At 43.8% G+C, this 17,260-nt stretch overlaps 1 protein-coding gene across 9 annotated transcripts in view; it reads right to left on the bottom strand.

Moving 5' to 3' along the window:
- GPR1 (G protein-coupled receptor 1) overlaps positions 1 to 17,260 on the bottom strand; it is a 133,815-nt gene that overhangs the window by 103,621 nt on the left and 12,934 nt on the right. Inside the window, exon 1 of one of the 9 annotated variants that reach the window (XR_005586060.1) lies at positions 177 to 340. The exons of 6 other annotated variants lie outside the window; for them this stretch is intronic. The gene's annotated coding sequence lies outside the window, so the exon portion shown is untranslated. Of the gene's footprint in view, positions 1 to 42; positions 341 to 17,260 lie in introns of those variants that run through there. 2 more of the 9 variants (XR_005586053.1, XR_005586056.1) reach the window with 2 other exon arrangements.

Genomic DNA, 17,260 nt, shown 5'->3' with positions numbered 1-17,260 from the left:
GCTCTAATAAAAATACATGGCTTGTATCTAAGTGATAAATACCCTTCACCTCTTCCTCTCTTATGTTCTAACCTAAAACCCATTGGAGTCAATGGAAATCTTTCTGACTTCAGTTACTTTAGCATTAGGCCTTTCATCTCTATTCAAACACCAGTCAAGTCAAAGGGATGGCTCACAGCTAACTTCCCAAGGTGTAACCTGCTCCTCTGATTTCCCAGGTCTGCAATGTTGTATTGCTGCTAGGCGGTCTCGATTGGTGGAAGCCAATGGCATCAGCGAGTCTGTGACATCAGCAACAGCAGCAGTGTTCTCACTACCTAGCTGACATTTAATTGGTGTATGAAGGCCTTCTATCTGAAGAATCCCTGCCCATCAGGGAGGACGGCCTTTCTGGGCCCCAGAGGTCTGAGGGAAGAGACCCCACCAGAGGGAAGAGACTGAACCTGGTGGCTGGTCTGTTGCCCCCATGCCTGGATGGGCTACCAGAGACTGAGAAGCTCTCCTACCCCTCCCCCCATCAGGGAGGCTGGGAGGAATCCTGCTCCAAGAGGGTGTGGACAGTAAACCCAAGGGTATGGGGAAAATCCTGAAGGAATAGAAGAATATCCCAGCCCATCGCTAAACGGAAGTGCGGGATCTACAGAGTTGGAGAGGAAGCTCTGTCACACATGGATGAGCAACTGTGCTTCTATGTTAATACTTCTAGTTTGTTCTGACTGAAAAATATCCTGCTTCATATTCAGATCTCGGCGTATCTAGTTTTGAGGGATTCAAGCCAAAGGAATATCAATTGATACATTTATTTAAAGAAGTTTTTTCTCCCTCTGTCTTTTTACATTTTAACTTACATAGATGCAAGACATAAACTGTCAAATAGCAGGCTTGATTCCCCAGCTACAGTTAGAAGGATTTGCTTACTAGAAGGACAGCACATTTTCTGCAGCCAGCCTGTGTTTACTTGCTAAGTATAGCCATGATAGACAAAGTGACAAAAGTGTTCCAGATAGCCCAGCTGAGCAGCCTGTTCCTGCTTCTGTTGTACATCTTGTTAGCAAATGACAATCTGGCGAATAATTGGAGTATTTGGAGTCAGTAATATGGTATTTCTGCTCTTGAAGTGAATACTTCACTGCCTGGCTGTATTTTTTGTTTTACACAATGGGCAACATGCAGTAATTTAAAATATTGCTAAAGAATTTTAAAAGCCAATTTATAAAATCCTCTGGATGTGAATGCTCCATTACTCGCCCATGCCTAATAGAATGCTTTATTCATTACACGAGTAGGCAGTGAGTTTATTCTGAAATTACAGCCTACCGTGATTTATTTAAAATACCACTTTCTTGTTATCAGAGATATCATAGTGATGCTATTTCACCTGGATAGTAGTTTCAGTGCAATTTAAAAAAGCCTCTGACTTGTTTTCTGTTGGTAGCAGAGATGATTTATCTCCCTGCTGAATATTGGTGAGCTCTGCTATTTTTCTGAGCCTGCTTAATTCACCCACCCTTCCCCACCAAGATTTCACTGAGTCAAGAAAATTTATATGACTCCTAATTAGTCCACATATTCTGAGCCACAACTTGGGAGTATATGACACTCATGAATGGGTTAACTTGTATAAGGCTACCGTTTCCACTGGCAGCTAGCAATAATGTCATGCTCTTGGTGTGTGGTTAGAGTTTCTGTTTTTCTGGGTTTATAATTCCATTTTCTGGAGCTTATTTTTAGCAATTTTTGAGGTTTATGTAGATGTCCAAAATCTGGAGTTTGGGGGGGGCTTTCTCTTTGTATATACAGTAATGAGTAATGTATACCATATACAATAAAAAAGCTAGGAGTAGGCATCATGGTGCTGGTGTATTTTGCAAAGATTTGTTAAAGTTTAAATTATTCATGCTAATACTTCATAGAATACTATAAATGTTCCACAATATATTTTATGAAAGTAATTAAACTTCAGTAATGTGAAATCTCAGTACTGCCCTATATCTGCTGTTAAATCTTTGCAGAGAACAGGGAAAGGCTATAGTTTTTGGATACAAATTATGGTTTGTGTGGGTTAGGTAAATGTCAACTAGGGAGGTTCTACTGTAGTTTGACATCCTTTCTGGAATTACTACAGAAGGATCTCACAAAACTGGGTGACTTGGCAACAAAATGGCAGATGCAATTCTATGTTGACAAATGCAAAGTAATGCACATTGGAAAACATAATCCCAACTATACGTATAAAATGATGGGGTCTAAATTGGCTGTTACCACTCAAAGAGATCTTGGAGTCAATGAGGATAGTTCTCTGAAAACATCCACTCAATGTGCAGCAGCAGTCAAAAAAGTGAACAGAATGTTGGGAATCATTAAGAAAGGGATAGATAATAAGACAAAATATCATATTGTCTCTATATAAATCCATGGTATGCCCACATCTTGAATACTGGTGCAGATGTGATCACTCCATCTCGAAAAAGATATATTGGAATTGGAAAAGATTCAGAAAAGGGTTAGGGGTATGGAATGGCTTCCTTATGAGGAGAGATTAATAAGACTGGGACTTTTCAGGCTGCAAAAGAGATGACTAAGTGGGGGATGTGGTTGAGGTTTATAAAATCATGATTGGTGTGGAGAAAGTAAATAAGGAAGTGTTATTTACTCCTTCTCATAACACAAGAACTAGGGGTCACCAAATGAAATTAATAGGCAGCAGGTTTAAAACAAACAAAAGGAAGTATTTTTTTACACAACACATTGTGGAACTCTTTGCCAGAGGATGTTGTGAAGGCCAAGACCACAACAGGGTTCAAAAAAGAACTAGATAAATTCATGGAGGATAGGTCCATCAATGGCTATTAGCCAGGATGGGCAGGGATGGTGTCCCTAGCCTCTGTTTGCCAGAAGCTGGGAATGGGCAACAGGGGATGATTACCTGTTCTGTTCATTCCCTCCGGGGCACCTAGCATTGGTGAGTATTGGAAGACAGGATACTGTGATAGATGGACCTTTGGTCTGATCCAGTATGGTTGTTCTTATGTAGTCTAGAATCTTCCAGGTCAAGTCAGGCAATACATTTACAACATTTTCTTCATCAGATATTGAAAAAGAATGTGATTGTGTTGAATGATTGGATCTTTTCTCTACCATTGAATTTATAGAATAGGTCTACCATTTCCTGACTGGGTAAGGTTGGCACCCATAGCCAAGATTCTTATCAATAGTTTTGAATCTATATGCTTTGATTTCAACCATAGAATGAAGCCATGTCTAGAGCTATCTCTCACTATGGAGACTTTGTCTCATCCTCAATCCAGATAAGACAAGCAATGGTGATAGGTTGGGGGAAACAACTGGAAGAAAAGGTGAGGATTATATATATCACCTTCATTGAAGATGGGTGTCTGCCTTTTGTAAATTGAGTTTGCTTTCTGAGGTCCAGGAATGTTGCTAGCTAGTGCTAGAGAATCAGATATTTGCAGCTGCTTCTATTCATTTGCAACTGCTTGGGAGGCTGCCAATACTTCTGTTGGATGCAGATGTTGCTACCATGATCCATGCCTTTGTTAGCCCAAGATTAGACTATTTCAATGGGTTCTGGATGGGGCTACACCTTAAAACTGTTCAGAGACTGAAGTTGGTACAGAATGCAGCTGCCATCTTTTTAATTGGGGCATCTCACCACAAGCTCATTATAGAGGGTTGCCAACTATCTACTCATATTAAACCGAACACCCCTTCCCTCCTCTGTGGCCCTGCCTCTTCTCTCAATTCCCTCTCCTTCTGTCACTCACTCTCCCCATCCTCGCTCATTTTCACCAGGCTGGCTCAGGGGGTTGGGATGCGGGAGGGGGTGAGGGCTCCAGCTGGGGGTGTTGGCTCTGTGGTGGGGCTGGGGATGAGGGGTTGGGGGTGCAGGAAGGGGATCCTGGCTGGGACCGAGGGGTTTGGAGGGCAGGAGAGGGATCAAGGCTGGGGCAGGGGGTTGGGGTGTGGGAGGGGGTCAGGGGTGCAGGTGCTGGGCGGCGTTTACTTCAGGCAGCTCCCAGAAGCAGCGACATGTCCCCCCTCTGCCTCCTACCTGTTCACCAACACTGCCCCCGCAGCTCCCATTGGCTGCGGTTCCTAGCCAATGGGAGCTGCGGAGCTGGCACTTTGAGTGGGGGCAGTGTGTGGTGCCCCTTGGATGCCCCTATGCCTAGGAGCTGGAGGCGGGGGAACATGCTGCTGCTTACGGGAGCTGCACAGAGCCACGGCAGGCAAAGAGCCTGCTATAGCCCTGCTGGGCCATCGACCGGACTTTTAACGGCTCAGTCAGAGATTCTGACTAGAGCCACCAGGGTCCCTTTTTGACTGGGTGTTCCCATCAAAAAACGCTTTTTGAAGTGTAGGTTTTGAGCTATACAGTCATAAGTGGCTTAGGACCTGCCTGCTTGAGAAACTGCTTCTCTCTGCATGATACAACTACAGCTGAAATCAGTGGGAGCACTTTTGTGGCACACCTCAGGAGCTCAAAAGACCCTTGAGATGGTCGCTTTTCCCATTGGTCTTAAATAGCCCGAGTCTATTGACCTTTAGGGCATACTCCAAAGCCTATTGTTTTCCTATTTACTCTTTAATAACTATGTTTACATAAAGACAGAAACCCATAACACATTATACATAACATTTGCTACCTAACCTACTTGTAACATTTTATTTATATTTTAACCATTTATATTATATATAATCAATTATTTGTATTACACAGTTTACAAACAAATGAAATTTGTTTATAAAAATCAAATTAGTTTAAAATCTTACTCTGCCTTATCCTTATTTTATGTACAGAGACATTGGGGTGGGCGGGAAAGAAATTAGAATATGATAAAGAACAGAAGCAAATTTCAGAGGAGGGGGAAACAGAAAAGGAGGGAAGGAAGTGGGCAGAGAAGAGGCAGAGGCAAGGGCAGGCCCCTACATTTAATCGGATCATTCAGATGCTTCCTGAAAAGCATACTGTGGCAAGGCACCTTCTCGGTCTTCCCAGCTGTTGCTGCTTTTAGCCCTGGTGAGACAGGCTTGGGTAATGCGGTCCCCCTTGGGACACAGGGGAAGTCTGTTCCCAGTATCTCCACCAGTCTTTTTTAGAGTATTTTTCTCCCTTGTGGGAGAGAATACTGCCTCTCCTCCTGGTGAGGCTCACTGTCTTGCTGCTCCTAACCTCCTGGCAGCAAGGCTCCGGCTCCGGCTCCGGCTCCTGGCTCCTCGTTCCTCTCCCCTCCTCCTTCCTCCCAGGGGAGGGTTTAAAAAGGTCTCAGGCCTTAGTTGGAATCAGCTGATCCTAATTAACCTCAGGTAGCTCCCTCTCAGCTGATTCTAATTGATACCTTGGTAACCCCTTCTCAGCTGAACCTGATTGACCTGTAGTTACCCCCCAGTTGATGGGGAGGAGGGCCTTTTAACCCTCTGAGACTGATTTCTACCCCTCCCTTGCAGCTGTCTGTCCTGAGTTTATCATAATACCATATCTCTGAGAATTTTTCTTGGGTATTTCTGATATGGGATATAAATCTTTCCATGGTGGCCAAGCTTATGATGTTTATTCTCCAATCTCTAATTGTTGGTTGCTTTTTGGATTTCCATATTTATAGCACTAGTTTTTCAGCAATTATTAGTGTTCTGCTGAGCCAGTTTTTTATATTTATCCAGGTTCCAATTAACATCCATTGGGTTTAAAATTACATATTTATCTTAACAATTTTTTCCTATAGAATAAAATTGTGACTCTGTAATCAAGTTCTGCCCAAAACATATGCATGTAGGAGCATTTTTAAATTAGTGCGTACCAAATCACAGCACCAACATTTGTCTGACTTAATGGCACCTGTTTTGAACAATCAGCAGGGGAGTCTAATGCATCCTCCATATGATTTTCGAATGGATTAACCTTAACTGGTGGTCCAAGAAGCAGTTCAGAACATTGGCCAAAATTTGTTTCCATTGGTTAGCAGAGAATAATTGTCTCAGTTCCTCCTCCATTTCTTTATTAAGAAATCCGTGTTTAATTCAGATTTGCTGGCCTTGGGTGCATATAATGTTGCCGTAGGTCTTGGTAATCTGGGTAATATTTGAATAAATGAAATATGGATTGGGTTGGATGTATCAGGGCTAAACTCGTGAAAGATGGCATTTCTAAATTGGATATATTGCCATTCTTTCTTAGTTTCCAGATTGAACCTTTCTTTTAATACTGTAAAAAGGAAGAAGATACCATTTTCAGTAAATTGGCTGTTGGTCAAAATCTCGTTCTTAATCCAATCCAGCCAAATGATGGCGTTGCCTGCTGTACAGCATTTGAGTTACTGCAGATAGAGGCCTTGGCATGTAGAAGGGGTGATTTTTAAATTTACTAGACATAGTACGCCAGGTATTTCTGGCTGCCACACTAATTGGTAATTGCTCTTCAGGGAATTGGTAGTAGTCTGGGTGCAGTACATTGGGAAAGGGTAAAGGAGCAACCCACTCTGCTTCCATCTGGAGCCAATCCAGGGCTCTATAGCACAAGGAAATGAGCCACTGTGCAGCTTGGCTTAGAATTATTGCCTGATGTTAAAGTTTGCAGTTGGTAAATCTGAAACCACCTGCTTTGACAGGAAGCTGTAATCTGTGTGAGGAGATTCTGGGCTTGTTATTGAAAATGCCTATCTTTATCCTCCTGGCTTTTTTGGAGGATGGGATGTAGGGCTGCCCAGAGGATTCAGGGGGCCTGGGGCGCAAAGTGGGGGAGCTGCGGTGCTTGTACTCACCGGGCAGCGGTCCGGGTCTTCGGTGGCATTTCGGCAGCGGGGGTCCCTTCAGTCGCTCCGCGTCTTCGGCAGCACTGAAGGGCCCCCCGCTGTCGAAGACCTGGACCGCTGCCAGGCCAGGGCTCGTGGGACCCCTGCGGGGCCTGAGGCAAATTGCCCCACTTGCCCTCCCCTCTGGGCGGCCCTGATGGGATGTATAAGAATTGACAGTTGTATAGGGAGAGGTATTTCCAGCGTTCACCATTGCTTGGCGGGTATATTTTCATGATATATGATAGAAATTAGATTTTAGACTTTTTTTTAAATATATCTACATTGACATAAACACATTGGAGGACCAGATAATTGGACTAATGTGAGTTGAGAATCTGGCATAAGGATTCTGGGAGTGCTTGATGGCAAGGAACTGCTTGGCCAAGTGGATTTGGGGGGAAATATTTTGGTAAAATGAATGTCAAGGAAGACCCAATTTATACAGAAAACTATTATAAATTTTACTGTAGACCTAGATAAGGGAGAAATCCCAAGAGTGGGACATTACCTCTGATGCTTTCAGATTTCCTGTCATCCCACCTGGTGTTTTTTTTTTTCTTTTCCATCCATTGGGTATCATCATATGCTTAGATTGTGAGCTTTTTACAGCAGGGACCTTCTGCTTAGCATGATGGGGCACTTTTTGGGCATTCCATGTGCTAAAGCAAGTAAATAATAACACTACTGCTACTACTCAACAATTTGTGTGGTAATGATTTGCAAAATTGCTTAACTTTCTAAATAAACAGTTATAAGAAAATAACTCCTGGGACAGGGAAAGACTATTAAGGAAGGTGAGAACAAAGGTGAGAAAATCCATATATTCCTGGAATTGCATGCAACACACAGACTCAGGCTAGGAGGAGGGAACTACCAGAAATAAAGAAGGAAGATCAAAAAGAAAAGCAAAAACATCTTTATTATTACCAAAGGAGCAAGTCATGCACCAAAATAAAATATGCCTATTTTGGGATGTTAAAGACTTTTGGGTGAAATATGTGCTGAGAGCTTGAAAGCAAAACTTCTCTCTGATATAAACTTAGCTTGAAGGTTTTCTGACTGCTGGAGTCATAGAACAAGTACAAAGAAACAGGTTAATTTTGTGCTGCCCCTTTGAAGCTATATTTATCTTAGCAAAGGTTCATCATATTGGTAGTTTATTCTGGGAATGCTGGACAGCAGTGGGAGAGGTGAGAGGCACTTAAAAGGAACCGTATAGAACCTACAGTTTATGGTCCAGATACTCAGCTGCTGTCTTCAGTGAAGCTATGCTAATTTACAGCCGTTGAAATCTGGCTCTGTGTCTTCTTAATATATTAAATGTGTCCTATAGATTTATTGCACAATATATTATCCTTTTCTTCCTTTTATATATACTGTTTTTATATGCTTTGTTGCGCCCTCTCCCACCCCGAACAAACAATCTGTAAAGGGAATGAAATTATGATTTATAGAAGGGTGGAGATAGACATACCTCTTACTTTCAGTGTAGTCAAACACTGCGGGATTTGGATAAATGGCGCCATCTGCTATTGTGTATGACACAGTCTACTGCATCATGAGCGTTATTTAAATGTTAATCCATTCAAGAAATAGGTTTATGTGACTTTTTTTTTAATGAACTGTTTGCTCTCAATTTGGCTTTTCTGAAAAATGCAACGCAATCCAGCTATCTGGTTGGAAGGAGGGAAATGGCACTTGTGACATTTTGGGGATCACCCAGACCAGTAAGATTCTGTCACCACGTGCCTTGTAATGCTGGGTGTCTTAATTCTATGATGCTATGGCTCAGAGCTCTGACACCAGTAGTCAGCCTACAAACATAAAGGTCTCAACCCCAACTTCCACCAGCCTAGTTACTCCTTTCAGGGTGACCTCAACAACCTCCTCTGATCCCAAGTTGCCCCAAATCCATCTCCCCAAGTTCTTAACTACCAGACACTTGGACTGTACTCCTCTGGTTTGTCACCCCTTAAAAAAGGGAAGGGATTTGAAGTGAAAGCTATCCAGAAAATGAGGACCAGCATCATAGGGTATATCTACACAACAATTAAACATTCCTGCAGCCCAAGTCAGCCAGCACGGGCCAGCTGCATGTTTTTAATTACAGTGTAGACCTATCCTGTGATGCTGGCCCTCAGTTTCTGGATAGCCTTCACTTCAAACCCTCTTCCTTTTTAAACAATGTTTACAAGTCTCTCCCTCGCCCCTTAAACTATGGTAATTCATGGTTACACTAGAGAAGGGGTAGGCAACCTATGGCATGCGTGCCAAAGGTGGCACATGAGCTGATTTCCAGTGGCACTCACACTGCCCAGGTCCTGGCCACCAGTCTGGGGGGCTCTGCATTTTAATTTAATTTTAAATGAAGCTTCTTAAACATTTAAAAAACCTTATTTACTTTACATACAACAATAGTTTAATTATATATTATAGACTTGTAGAAAGAGACCTTCTAAAAATGTTAAAATGTATTACTGGCACGCGAGACCTTAAATTAGAGTGAATAAATGAAGACTCGGCACAGCACTTCTGAAAGGTTGCCGACTCCTGCACTAGGGCAAACTCCCTCCTTCCTTAGTTTTCCACTGGGCTTTTCTTTTCAGTTCTGATGTCTTTCTATTAATTTAATGGTCCACCATTGTCTTTCCCTAGGTTGTACAATGCTAGGTGCTTGCAGTTAGTTTTGTATAAAATGGGAGATGACTTTAAAACTACCTACCCAACGTGACTGTTTGCCCTTTCAGCAGCAGTGTGTGGTCCTCTTTTACTCTCCATTTAATTTTTAGAACAGAAAGCGAGAGATGAATTGAATGTGACCAGTGGGCCACAACTGCTGCTGGGGGCAGCAGGGCACCGAGGGAATAGAACAGGGGAAGAGAGCTGTGAAGAGTCCAGGAAATCTAAGAAAAAGTTGAACCCACAAAGTATCCTGGCAGGTCCAACAGCAGTATGCTAAATGAAACATACTGTATAGTGTGATATACAGTAACTCTTCACTTAAAGTCATCCCAGGTAACGTTGTTTCATTGCTGATCAATTAGGGAACATGCTCATTTAAAGTTGCTCAATGCCCCCCCTATAATGTTGTTTGGCAGCTGCCTGCTTTGTCCACTGCTTGCAGGAAGAGCAGCCTGTTGCAGCTAGCTGGTGGGGGCTTGGAACCAGGGTGGACTGACAGCCCCCCATCAGCTCCCCGCTCCCCTAAGTTCCCTGTGCGGCAGCCGCCCAGCAGGCTATAAATTTCCGGCAGTTCAGCTGTCCCTCCCCCGACTGCCATGTGCTCCTCCTGCCCTCTGCCTTGGAGCTGCTCCTGGGAGCCTCCTACTTGCTGTGCGGGGGTGAAAGGGAGGGGGTTAATGTCAGGGTGTTCCCCCTGCTCCTGCCCCCCTTCTCCATACAAGGTGGGGGACACCCGACAGGGCTCAGGACTGAGGGAGCTTGCTGGCCACATCTGCTGTCTCAGCTTCCTGATCTACTTAAAAAGGCAATGTACTTAGAGTGGTGTCAGCGTACTTAAACGGGCAATGCGCATCTCTCTCTCTCCCCCACACACAGGGTGTGTGTCTCTGTCTGCCATGCTGTCTCCCCTCCCTCCATTCGTGCTGCCTTGTAGAGTGTGAGGCTCACATTAACAACGTGTTAACCCTTTAGGGCTCAGCCAAATGCTAGTTCATCATTTAGCAGTAAGGCATTCCCGGGAAATATCCCACCCTTTTCCACCCTCTAACTTCACCACCTCAACCAAGCTTCACAATCATCATTGCTGTGTACAGTATTAAATTGTTTGTTTAAAACTTCTACTGTGTGTGTGTGTGTATATATATACACTAAAGTTTTTTGTCTGGTGATAAAAATTTCCCTGGGACCTAACCCCCCCATTTACATCAATTCTTATGGGGAAATTGGATTTGTTTAACATTGTTTTGCTTAAAGTCACATTTTTCAGGAACATAACTACAACGTTCAGTGAAGAATTACTGTACCATAGTTAGGAAGTTAAGTACTAGAACAAATTACCTAGGGAAGTTGTGGAATCTCTATCACTGGAGGATTTAAAGAACAGGTTATATAAACACCTGTCTGAGATGATCTAGATAATACTTAGTCCTGTCTCAGTGCAGAGGATTGGACTAGATGACCTATCAAGGTCCCTTCCAGTCCTCTAGGATTTCTATGACATCAGACCTGCCAAGAACACTGTTATGCCCTGTAGTCTACAGATACTAAGGCAGCATCTGAATATTTCCTTTATACACTTGGCCTCTTTGGTGTAGAAAGGATTCTCGGGCAGGCTGAGGAGGTGTCAGAGCAGAAGGCGCAAAGGACAGAGCACAATTTACTCCAGAAATCCAGGTCAGCAGAATACTTGTTGGGGAGCTATTACCCACCAGTGCAAGTTAGAGCAGCCTCAGAGCTGTTCTATCTTGCACTAAAACCAGCTCAGAATCTGGCAGTCTCCAAGGTTGGAAGACAGAAAAGTGGTGGGAAAAACTCCCATCATTCTCAGTTGCACCATGTGTTGCTCTGGTGCATCTTGGGGCCTTGCCCAATAATTATAAATTATCTCCACTCTACATGGTCAAATACCTTCTACATAATGAATAAACGCCCAGCATCACGGATCTAGCATATGCCAAAAACCGAATAAGTTACAAATATGATATTGTCAATAATATGTCATCTCAACAGAAACTTGATCTGATCTAAATACATTAATTCAGTTCCCAAAAACTTACTTAAGGTTGACCAGTAGTGCCATGTCTGCTTCCAGAAAGTTGAATGCACCTATATTTAAACCTCTGAAAAACTGGAAGTACAGTGAAGGTACTCACTAGTCCTTCCCTGCAACATTAACTCTGCTCCCTGGAGCTGGCAAGAGAGCTGGGCACCTCACAGGAAGCACAGGAAGTCTTCTTTAGGACACCTCATTGTCTCCATCTCTGCCCTTTTCCTGGCCCCTCCATATTCCCTGTAGGCAGGGGCGGCTCTAGCTATTTTGCCGCCCCAAGCACGGTGGCACGCCACGGGGGGTGCTCTGGTGGTTGCCGGTCCCGCGGCTCCGGTGGACCTCCCGCAGACGTGCCTGCGGAGGGTCCGCTAGTCCCGCGGCTCCAGTGGAGCATCCGCAGGCATGTCTGTGGGAGGTCCACCAGAGCCACGGGACCAGCGGACCCTCTGCAGGCACGCCTGCGGGAGGTCCACCGAAGCAGCGCGGGATCAGCGGACGCTCTGCAGGCATGCCTGCGGGAGGTCCACCGGAGCCGTCTGCTGCCCTTCCGGTGACAGGCTGCCCTTCCGCCTGCTGCCCTCCCTGTGGCGTGCCGCCCCAAGCATGTGCTTGGCGTGCTGGGGTCTGGAGCCGGCCCTGCCTGTAGTGCTGGAGGGACCATAAGGAGAGGAAGGAAGATGATAATCCATGTGCTGTGAGGAACACATCTACCATTTGGAGGCAGCAAGGGGGAATGGAGGGAAGCCCTAAACTCCACATTCCACTTGGGCACTAATGAAAGAGGGAACAGGCTTTGCTCAACCCTCTGCAGCACAGAGGGATTTCAGAGGTATGAAGTGGCTTGTTCATTTTAATGAGATGTTCTCAGATGACTCAGAACATCCTTGGAGATGAATACATTCTGACACAACAGCTCTGAGAGGGTGAACTGACTCATTCATCTCAATGGGCATTCTCTTCCTCCCTTTCCCTAAATCCATCCCAGCTTCTCTTGTGGAATACCAATTTTAAGACAATCTTGCTATGCACATGGGTTTTAGAGCAACTTGAATACAGACGCTCCCTGAGTTACGCAAACCCGACTTACGGAAAAAGTTCTGTAAGTTCCATAAGCTTTTTTTTTTTTGGTGTAATTGTCGAGTATACGTTCCCGACTTACACAAAATTCGACTTATGCAAGGTGTTCCGGAACAGAATGCTTGCGTAAGTCAGGTCTACCCTAGACCCTTTTGTGGCATACCAGTTTTCAAGATATGCATGTAGTTGTCTGAGCACTTTGATTATTCACATCAGCTCCTTATTGGAGGACTGTATCTGTGGAAGCCCTTGAGCAAATTATCCCAATTTTCACCACTAACTCTACCCAGGACCCTAATGTGACACAGCAATATTATGGTGAGGTGTTAGTGCCACCACAGTTAAGCTTGCATCAGGATTTCCATTTTAATAGGGGTGAAGAAGGTGTACAGAACTTCTGTCTTTTCAGCTGTTATATCATTTTTAATTGTTTTTTGTAGTTCACTTTTTCATTTTTTTATAACAGCTTGTGTGGGAGAGGGGGACAATATCATTTGAGGTTTGCTATGACTGTTCTATTAAGGGCTATATGACTAAAAGTTTCTAATAATAATAACAATAATACTTAGCTTGTATATAGATCTGAACGCGCTTTATAGAGGACGGGGAAGTAAAATTGATTTGGATTGGTGATGTGAAAAGTCATGACAGAAAGACACTATGTACAAATAGCTAAACTTGTATAAATTTTAATTTCGTAAATGATTTATTTTCTTTCTGTCTGGGAATGCTGCAAGATGTTAATGGCTGCCATCAAGTGGGTCTTTGCTTTATAGATCATATGAGACCTGGTTAAAACTGATGGTTGTGCTAAACACTCTTTTTCAGACTAAATGGAAACAGCAATTAAGTCCCTTTAGCATAGTTGTGGCTGGAAACAATAGAAGCCACTGATCAGAAGCTAAACTGTGTGGTTTGAGGGATTCCATCATTGTACATGCAGCGGGGGTGTGTGTGTGTGTGTGTGTGTGTGTGTGTGTGTGTGTAAGAAGAGCCTGTAAGCTCAAAAGCTCATCCTCTCTCACTAACAGAAGTTGGTCTAATAAAAGGTATTACCTCACCCACCTTGTCTCTGAGTGTGGAAGAGGCAGAAAGCCAAAAGAGCAAGCAGTGAGTGAGAGAGGCAGTTATTGAGTGTAGCCTTGAGAGAGAGCAGTGCGACAGAGCTCTTTGGGGGCATGGAACTTGCATGAGGCTTGGGAACAGTGAACAAAGCTGCCTGCTGTTGGTTGTTCCTGCTGTGTTCAGGGAAACAGGACTTTGTGTATATTCTTTGTAAATAAACAGGATTGCACCAAAAGTATACCTGACTTGTATTATTAATGTCTCCTCTTAAGAGAAACAAGGCCACAAGTTTTGGCCAACTGGTTGAGCCAAAGGGGCAATAGCAGTCACTTGATTTTTGAGTGTCTGATGAATCCTTCAGACCCCTTTTTCCAAGAAACTACAATACTCTGTGGGGTGAACTTGGATTGGTGTGAACTCTTGGTTTATGTAGATTGGATGAATTATTGTAAAAAGTTGAAATTGGTTTTCAATGTTTATTTTTCATGATAAACATAAGTTACTGTTTTGACTGGTGACAATATCCTGGAACTTCTTTATTCCACCTTATGCCATTTCTTAAAATAGGGCTATCATGGATGCATTTCCTGATGCTCAGAGGAAACAGAATCATTCATAAATACCACACAGGCAATCCAGAAATTTCAGCCCACACACAAGAAACCATTTCTCAATAAACCATTCTGTCCCAATAATTACCTTAAAATATAAAGCATAGAGCAAACTCTCTGCTATTTGCCACAGCTTCTAAGGACCACCACAAAACAAAACAAAAAAGAAAACATTTCTTCAAAAACTGAAAACTTACTTGCACATTTAGAAAAAGAACTTGTAAGAATTATAACCATACCAATAATAGTTGTTATATAATGTTTTCACAAAATACCTCTCAAAGTGCTTTACAAAGGAAGGCAAGTGTCATTAGCCCCTTTATACAGATGGGGAAACTGAGGCAGAGAGGTAAAGTTACTTGCTCAAGGTCACAGCAGGTCAGTGGCAGAACCAGGAATAGAGCCTAGATCTCCTGATCTCAGTCCAGTGCATTATCCACTCAACAAAAGTGCCTCCCTGAAATTTTTGAAGGTATTATATTTTGGAGAAAAACCACTGTCCCATACTGATTTCAACACTATAATAAACTATTTTAGTTAGCTGAATTTAAAAAAGATATTCCCAATTCATCAGTCGTGACAAGCTTCATTTTTTCCTCCTAATACAACTAAAATTTTCATTAGTCAGTATCAGGATTAATCTATATCTTCTCTGTTGATCTCAACTTTGGCAATATGATCTGTCTTTTTAAAAACAAACCAAACAACCAACCTCTACCCATTTCTACTTGATCAGGTGGAAGTTGTGAGATATAAAGGGATTTATAAAAAATTCTTAAAGCACGCTTTAAAAAAAAAGTAAATAGATCATGTTAAGCTCCCCTCCAAAGATATTTTGTCCCCCCTCTCTGAGTGTCATGTTATGTCCATTAATTTCAGTGTACTGTATAATGATGAACACTTGACTATTGATCAAATAATGTTCCATCTTCAATTATTTAATTTAACTAATCATTGGCCACATATATATACAGACTATTTGCTATACTTTGGGTCTAGTCCTGCAGTCCTTTCTCAGACATAATGCCCATTGACGTTCATGAGTATTTTGCCTGGGTAAGGACTGCAGTACTGGGGTCTTTATCTGTATTCCAGGACACTGGATGCTTTTCATCCCAAATCAGTTGCTGCATAAGTGGCTTTCTTGTCTTCAGTCTTTTCTTGTCTTCAGTCAGTATATAATTTTCAAAAAAAGATTAATATATTTCTGCCATGTTCATCCACTGCCAGCTGAAGATATTTTATGCTGTTCTTCTTCTTCCATCCTTCCAGTGTCTGAGTATTCCCACTGACTAGCTATGTAGTCTTATGCAAATTACTTAACTGTCCTGTGCCTCGGTTTCCCCTTCTATAAAATGGAGATGATGATGCTTACTCACTTTTGGAAAGTGCTTTCAGATCCTTGGAGAAAAAGTGCTATTATATTTATTATTATTCTTCATTAAATTATCCAACTTTTTTAAAGTACATTGCGCAAAGCACTGCAGTCATTGCTCAGACTGTACTTCCATAGAAGTATCTTTCTTTGGCTCTGAACTTTCAAGTTGTACTGTATGTACCTTTGCAATGGCCCAGAAATCCATTGAAGTCAATTACTTGGGTACCTGGGTGCAGTAAACAACTTGATTTGAGGCCTTTCCTGGTATATTTTTTGTGACTGAGGACTAGAGCTGGTCTGAGATGCCAATTCACAGAAGTGATATGTTTTGCTACTTCTAGTGAACAGGGCCGGCTTTAGGAGGTGCGGGGCTCAATTCGAACAGTTTCAATGGGGCCCCGGCAGGGATGACTTAAAAAAAAAACACGTAAAAAAACACATGGAGCTTGTAGTCACTGGGCGGTGCTCCAAGTCTTTGGCGGCATTTCGGCGGCAGGTCCTTCACTCACTCCAGGTCTTCAGCAGCACTGAAGGACCCACCGCCAAAGTGCCGCCAAAGACCCAGAGCAAGTGAAGGACTCGCCGCCGAAGTGCCGCTGAAGACCCGGAGCGCCGCCAGGTGAGAAATTAAAAAGGCGCCTCTAGCCAGGGAAGGGATTCTCACTGGGCGCACGGCCCTCTTAGGCGCGGGGCCGGATTCGGGGGAATTGGTGGAATAGGCCTAAAGCCGGCCCTGCTAGTCAACACCCACAGGTCTGCATCAGGACTTAGGGAGCCGGGAAGGCCTAGGCTCCGTGGTCCCAGGGTAAGCCCCATACCCTGAAACTGCAGATCCTGGGAACCCCAGCAGTGGCTCAGTGAAACAGACAAGAATGTCAATTTCATATTTTGTTTTTGGAAACACCATGATCCAGTGTTTCTGCAAATGTTGAATTCACCAAGAATATTTAGCAAATTTGGTTTCATTGCAATGAAGAAAGAACCCAGGTCATGCAAATCTGAAATTCTGAAACATGAGTTGGCTTGGCTCCTGGATTCCCAGGGCAGAAGGGACCATTGTGATCCTCCAGCCTGACCACCTACATAGCATAGGCCATACAACTTCTCCCTAATAATTCCTCAGTGGTTAGAAGGAACATTTCTGTTTACACCCCAGGATAAGAAGATGGCCCATTGCATTTCTTTTAATAAGTAGAAGTTGGAGTCCAATTTGATTCTTAGTCCAGCGTTCAGCCTTTCGCAAAGCAACCAGTAAATCCATGCTGTGAGCCACTGGCAGGCAGGCAGGCAGAGCTCTGCGGAGCCGAGGCAGAGGTGCCCGTTCCGGTGTGTGTGGGGGGTGCCCCTCTGCCCGCTCGTGCAGCAGGGACCGGGGTCGGAGAGGTTTGAGGGGCAGGGGCTCGGCGCTCTCTGCTGATGGGCTGCTGCATCACTCCGCCGCTGCTGCTGCATTTGCATGGAAGAAGCACGCGCCTCGCCCGCCTCGTCAGCCAGCGCCAGGGACCGGTGTCTCTCGCGCGCGCGCTCTTCCCCACCTGTGCGCCCGAGACCCTCTCGCCTCTTCCCGGTGCTTGCGCGCGCAGCG

This window comes from Mauremys reevesii, linkage group 11 (assembly GCF_016161935.1).
Source record: "Mauremys reevesii isolate NIE-2019 linkage group 11, ASM1616193v1, whole genome shotgun sequence".
Classification (NCBI taxonomy): domain Eukaryota; kingdom Metazoa; phylum Chordata; order Testudines; family Geoemydidae; genus Mauremys; species Mauremys reevesii.
The sequence above is the reverse complement of the archived record's forward strand: the minus strand, read 5'-3'. Positions and strand labels throughout refer to the sequence as shown.